The 6858-nt window shown below is 37.4% G+C and overlaps 1 protein-coding gene across 2 annotated transcripts in view; it reads right to left on the bottom strand.

Annotated features, from left to right (window-relative positions):
* Rlf (rearranged L-myc fusion) overlaps positions 1–6858 on the bottom strand; it is a 99488-nt gene that overhangs the window by 20197 nt on the left and 72433 nt on the right. The window lies entirely within an intron of this gene.

Here is a 6858-nt window from a genome sequence, read left to right as displayed (position 1 = left end):
GGAGGGAGGGAGAAAAAAAACAAGGAATGAGACAGATGGAACTGGCATATAACATGCACAAGGGCCTAGGTTTAATCCCCAGCAACTCCCCCTCCCCAACTAGAAAGCATTTCAAAAGGTAACATCAGTCTCCTCTCAGAAAATGCTTCAATACAAATTTTTATCTAATGAGAAAGCCTAAAACACAATTAAAATTAAATTCCTTTTTGGGGGAAAGCCCCCATTACATCATGAAGATGTAATTTTACAGACGCTTTCAACAACCATATCCTCACCCGCAGCTGAATGAACTAGAAATAGAAACGCTGTCCAGAGAGAAAATTCCCACCATGCGGCCACTTGAAAACTGCGCTGATTTCAAGGATCAAAAGACTTCCACCACCATCCATACAGTGCTAACGCTCCCAAAGAAAAACAACTTTAAAAGTCCAAGTGTGGGTAGCAATCAAGTATCTCCAAGCTGAGAAATGGCATGAGAAACTCTCCACATCAGACCTATAACTGAGGGTGGTAATAACACAGTTTGTATTTCTAGAATATTTTTTATCCTTTTCCAATCACTTTTATTGTATTACCTCTTTTGTTGTATCTGAACATGAGAAATGTGTAAGACTGGCAAGGCGGGTAATTTTTTTTTTTAAACTTGTTGCCTTTTATCTAAAAAGTATTGCCAGCCCTGCATGGGGCTCCTATATAAAAACAAAACACGGGCCGGGGATATAGCTCAGTTGCCTAAGTGTCTGCCTGGCAAGCACAAGGTTCTGAGTTTGATTCCTGGAACCAAAAAAGAAAAAAGAAAAAACACAACCCAATCAGGCAGGCAGTATTATTTCCACTTGATAAATCAAAATAGAATCTCAGTAATTCCATGGGGGCGGAGGGGGGGGGGTTGGCAGCTGGGGCAGGAGGATCGCCACTAGTTGGAGGCCAACCTGGGCTATATAGTGAACTCAAGGACAGCCTGAACTGCTAGTGAGACCCTGTCTCAAAAAAAAATCTCAAAAAGAATCTCAGAATGACTTCTTGTTTCAAGTGAGCTACGGCAAATAATCAGAAGTAACAGTGAATGAAAAAGCAATCTCACTTCTTATAGGGAAAGAACAGTAAAAGGAGTAAACTTCACAGTGATATAGGCTTTCATCTTTTGGAAACAAAGTGGTGACCAAAAAAAGGGACAACAGTAATTTAGAAATACATATTTTAAGCAAAAAGGCATTAACCTAAAGTTATGGGGGAAGAGAAGTGACACAAAGCATCTGACTTAGTAGATAAAGGACATAGTTTTATTACTTTTATTACAAACACTCTACAGATGAAAATGTGTTAATAGGCCTAAAAGGTCCCTTTTTCTCTAGCCAACCTCCCTAACTGTCATCATCCAAGGTCCAGTTGCAAACTCCTTTTCATTTAGGAAATCTTCCTTCATAGACTACTCTAGCAGGCAGTATTCTCCTACCCTTCTCTGAACTCATACCATCTTGTCAACATTTAACCTTCTGACTTGCACTGCCTTATTATTATTCCTACTATTATTTTGCCTATTATTATTTGACTATTTTATGTGCATTTTCTCTGGCCCTCTGTTACGGTTTGTGTTTAGATGCACCCCCAAAAGCCTCATGCAGTCATGGGGGCAGGCTTCTAGAGTTTATGATTGATTCACAGTCCAATGCTGGGATTATGGGTGTGACCGCTACACCCACCTAGGGTGGGCAGCCTACATACAATATAAGGGAGGGAAAAAGGCTTGCTCTCTGCTGCTCCTCCCTTTTTGTTCTTGCTGCTTTTGTTGTTTTCTGCCACCATGAACTGTTGCCTTCTACCACGTGCCACTCTGCCTTGGAGCCAGCTGAGTATGGGATGAAACCTCCACAAAGTGAGCTAAATAAACCTTTCCTTCCTTAATTCTAGGCATTAGGTATTTTATCCCAGCAACGAGAGAAAGGTAACCAAGACACTCTCCAACAAGACCATAAGCTCCTGGAGAACAACCCCTGGCACAGCTCCATTCAAACAGTGCCTAACTTTCTCAAATGAAACTTAAACTCAATTTTCTCTAAATGTTATATATTTTCCAGCTAACCTGAAATACATACTTCTAGTTAGCACTTAATATTGCTGCACTTTAAGACATTTATGTCTGATAATAAAGTTTCAAAGAGGTGGGGCTGGGGATTTAGCTCAGTGGCAAAAGCGCCTGCCTGGCAAGCGCAAGGTCGTGAGTTCGGTTCCCGGTACCAGAGAAAAACCAAAAAAAAAAAAAAAAAAGTTTCAAAGAGGTCTATAACACTCAGGAATGGTATGTATCTTACTCACATTTTTATTATCTACTAAATTGATTTTTTTTTTACTTCCATGAAAGTTTCTACTGAGAAAACAGTACTAGTTTATGCATTTTTTGCCCAACGTTCCATTTGCCTTGTATACACTTAACTAAGGGAGTAAAACAAGAATATTCTACTAGATTTCTAAGTCTATTGTTTGCCCCTGCTTACTGACTCAAATCCTTTGAAAGCTGGTACCAGTTCTTATTTTATTCTTTTATCCCACTTAGCACCTGCTCTAGGAGCTTCACATGATAAATAAGCACTGATTAACATTTGTATAGTTAGAGTATTATGAGAATCTCAGTACTATGCCCCAAATATTTATTCCTTCTTGAATAGAGGAAAAAGAGATATAGTAAAGAAATAACAGTAAATCCATAACTGGGAAAATCTAGGTAAAATGCAACATCTCACTAGTAACACAAAACAGTAACACTATTTGTCCTCACTGTTTTTGTGTGTGTGTGTGTGTTTTGAGAGAGGGTCTTGCTGTGTAGTTCAGGCTAGCTTTGAACTCACTTTGTAGCCCAGGCTGGCCTCGAACTCATACTAATCCTCCTGCCTTGGCCTCCCTAGTGCTGGGATTATAGGTGTGTGCCACCACGCCAGGCTTGTCCTCTACCTTTTGCAATAAATAGCGATAACCTTTTAAAATAGTGTATATGCCACAAAAATACTTCTCAGATAGCCTGCTAATAATACAAAACAGTAACACTACTTGTCCTCAACCTTTTGCAATAAACAGCTAAAACCTTTAAAAATACTGTATATGCCACAAGAATACTTCTCCAATAAAGTCAATTAAAATGAAGGCCTGGGCCAGGGATATAGTTCAGCAGCACAGCCAACTCACTGAGGTCCTAAGTTCAATTTCCAGTATCAAAGAAGAAAAAAAAAGGGGGCGGGGGGCGGGGCTGGGGAATACAGCTCAGTGGCACAGCACCTGCCTGGAAAGCACAAGGTCCTGAGTTTGATTCTTGGTACCAAAAAAAATAAAATAAAGGCTACTGACAACCTTTTAGAATTTTAATAAGTATCTAGGAAGTATCTTGTTCTTTCATAGATAATAAAATAGTATTTTGTTCTTAAATGACTCCTAACTCTAGGGCTTACATTATATAGCTCTTAAATTAAATATATTTATCAAATAGGATTGGTTTTTTCAATTTCTACAAACAAATGAAGGTGAGATTTTGATAGGGAAGAGCACTGTACAAATTAGTACGTAAGAAGTACTACCAATTTAACAAGATTAAATCTCATCCATGAACACAGGATATCATAATACAGCCACACATCCATCCATTCATCTATGTATGCTGAATACCCAACTCTGAGCCTTGAGAATGTCAGGCAAAAGCTGTATGACTGAGCTATACTGGCTATCTTCATTCACTTAAATCTTGAACTTCTTTCAAGAGTATCTTATGATCTTTGCTATATGAGTCATATCTTTAAAAAAATAAACCTTAGTGCTTGCTTTAGCAGCACATATACTAAAACTGGAACAGAGAAGATTAGCATGGCTGCACAAGAATGACACACAAATTCATGAAGCATTCCATATTTAAAAAAAAAAAAGAAATAACCCTTATTTCTTAAATGTTATAAATCAGAAAAAAAAAAATTTAATCTCCAAGGAGCTCAATAAATATATTTGTTTAGTTTTTTAATTGAAAAGGGGCTATAAACATTTTAATCTTTTCTTCCTAGAATTTTGTGAACTCCCATCCTCTCAAAAAAAAAAGCTTCTAATTGTAGTACAGATTAACTAGCAATTGTTGACCTTTCTGCCAAGTATGATGAGTAAAGACATCATGAAAGGGTTCCTTTTTAATAGGACCTTAAGCATTATTTCTATATGATACATCTACCAACATAAAAGTATGATATCTACAATTTACTTTTAAATGGTTCAAAGAATACGGCAAAAACACTTCAACTGCTGACCCTGGTTGAACACAAAGGTATACAAATTTAAAACTTTTCCTATTAACATGTCTGAAAAAACATTCATAAAGGATCATGATTGGGAGTGAAATTTTTCAGTGTAGACTTTACTATTTTAAAAACTGAAACACCTGGGATGGATTTTTCTTCTTTTCTGACAGTGCTGAGGGTTGAAGCTAGGGCTTTGCACATACTAGACAAGCACTCTACCACTGAGCTACACTACTAGCCTCTTTACTGTCTTTGCTTTTTTTCAACAGCATTTTAACAGTTGATAAGTACAAGCCTTACTACCCCTCCACCCCCGAACCCGGGGTCTTCCTTCTACCTGTGATTTATAATTTCATCCCATTATGGTAAGAGAACATATTTTGTATGACAGCAATCTTTTTAAATTTACTGACGTTTATTTTATGGCCTAGCACATAGTCTCTCCTGGAGAATGCTTCATGTGCTTTTAAGAAAGATCTATGTTCAGGTCCTCTTGTGTAGTTTTCTACAGATGGTTGATGATGAAGTTTTCCATTTTCCTGATTGCTTAGTCTATCCATTAGTTTCCAATTATCATATTATACATTTTTTCTCTCAATTCCATCAGCTTGTGTATTTTGAAGCTCTATTATTCCTTACACTAGATAATCTCAACTGACCTGTTTTATTCAAGTTTGTTGATTCTGTCTTCTCTGGTTTCAAAGCTGACGTTGAGCCTTTCCTCTAGTCAACTTCAGTTATTGTACTTTTATACTCCAGAATTTCTATTGCATTCATTTTTATAATTTCTATCTCTCTAATTACAGTGACTATTTGTCAAAACATTGTTTTCATACTTCTTTTAGTGTTTTAGACATATTTCCTTCAGTCCTTTGTTTATACAGCTGTTCTTCATTATTTACAAATCCTCTACATGCTAAAATTTATTTGTAAACCCAAACATCAATATCTATCATTTATGTGTCATTAATGAATAGGTATAAAATTTCAAAAACTTAGTCACTTGATGTGCACATCAACAGTTAAAGTCAACAAAATGCTGTTCTGCTCTTATATTTTAGTTGTCACACTGAAAATTAATGTGTTGTTTACATTCTATTTAGTGCCATTTTTCTGGTTTTTGTGCTTTTCACTGGTAATTTTGCTGTTTAAAATGGCTCCCATATATAGTGATTAGGTGCTAGTTAATGTTCTTACGTGTAAAAGACTGAATGGACCTGACGTAGAAAGCGAACGTATTAAGTGAGCTTCATTCAGGTGTGAGGTATAGTGCTGCTGTGTACAAGTCCAATGCAATAAAAAGCAACAATACAGTATACATATCACATTATATATCCAGTGGCTGATGGAAATGTTGAGGTCAGAAGCTGACAAGAACCCACACCTATATTTTCCTTATGAAAAGTGGGTCAGTATTTCTTATGTCAACATTTGAAGCAGTTCTGTAGAACGTAATTGCCATCCATAAGAAGAGCTGACTGGACTTAAACAGTGTATTTAAAATCTTCATCTATAGCTGGGCGTGGTGACGCACACCTGTAATCCAAGCACTCAGGAGGTTGAGGCAGGAGGATCATTGGGAGTTCAAAACCAGCCTGGGTTATAAAGTGTGCTCAAGGCCAGCCTGAACAGTGAGACCCTGTCTCAAAAAAGACAAAACTAACTAAATAATTAATTAATTAAAAATTAAATCTTCATCTAGAAACTCCTTTATCTGGGCTTTTTTGGGAATAATTTCTATTGGCTGGTTTCCCCCCATGAACAAGCTGCTATGTTTCTCTGTATGATAACTGGATTATTTATATTGTGACAATTCTGGACAATAGATCCCCCTACCTTCCTAGTGTTTGTAGTTCTGAGGCTTCTCTGGACAGTCTATGTTATGTTTCATCTCTGTAGTCAGTGCTCATTTAGCTTAATGGTCAGTCATATATTCAATAGAAATTCCCTTAAATGCCTTCAATAAGGAAGTTTCTCTGCTTATGCTCAATAGTATGTGTAATATGGTATTCTTTCAATATTTGAGCAAGCAATCTACAACCAACCAACCAACCAGCCAAGCAGCCATCCATCCATCAATCTACTGTAATCCCAGCACTCAGGAGCCTGAGGCAGGAGGATCATTGTAAATTGAAGACCAGCCTGGGCTACAAAGTGAGCTCAAGGCCAGCCTGAACTGCAGAGCAAGACCCTGTCTCAAAAAAAGACAAAAAAAAAAATCCATCAATCTATCTAGTCTTTTGGAGACACGGTTTTACTAAGTAGCCCTCGAACTCATGACAATCTTTCTACCTTTGCTTCCCCAGTGCTGGGATTACAGGTGTGCACTATCATACTCAGCTGCAGTCTACAACTCTTCCTTGCTTGTTTTTCTGTGCAGAGGTGATTACGGCCTTCTCAGGGTATTCCTTAGCAGGCACACAGCCCTATATACACATACTACTTTCTATAGTTTCCAAAATACATCAGAAGTAACTAATGGACACTCGTACTCTAGTTTTAACTTCTCATTTTTTTGCCAGTCTCTTCTTAGCACAACTATCATGTTAAACAATTACCACAGATTATTTTTTGACAAATGTCCTGCAGA

Source organism: Chinchilla lanigera, unplaced genomic scaffold (genome assembly GCF_000276665.1).
Source record: "Chinchilla lanigera isolate Chin_1 unplaced genomic scaffold, ChiLan1.0 scaffold00051, whole genome shotgun sequence".
NCBI lineage: Eukaryota > Metazoa > Chordata > Mammalia > Rodentia > Chinchillidae > Chinchilla > Chinchilla lanigera.
Note: the sequence above shows the minus strand (reverse complement) of the source record. Positions and strands in the feature narration are given on the sequence as shown.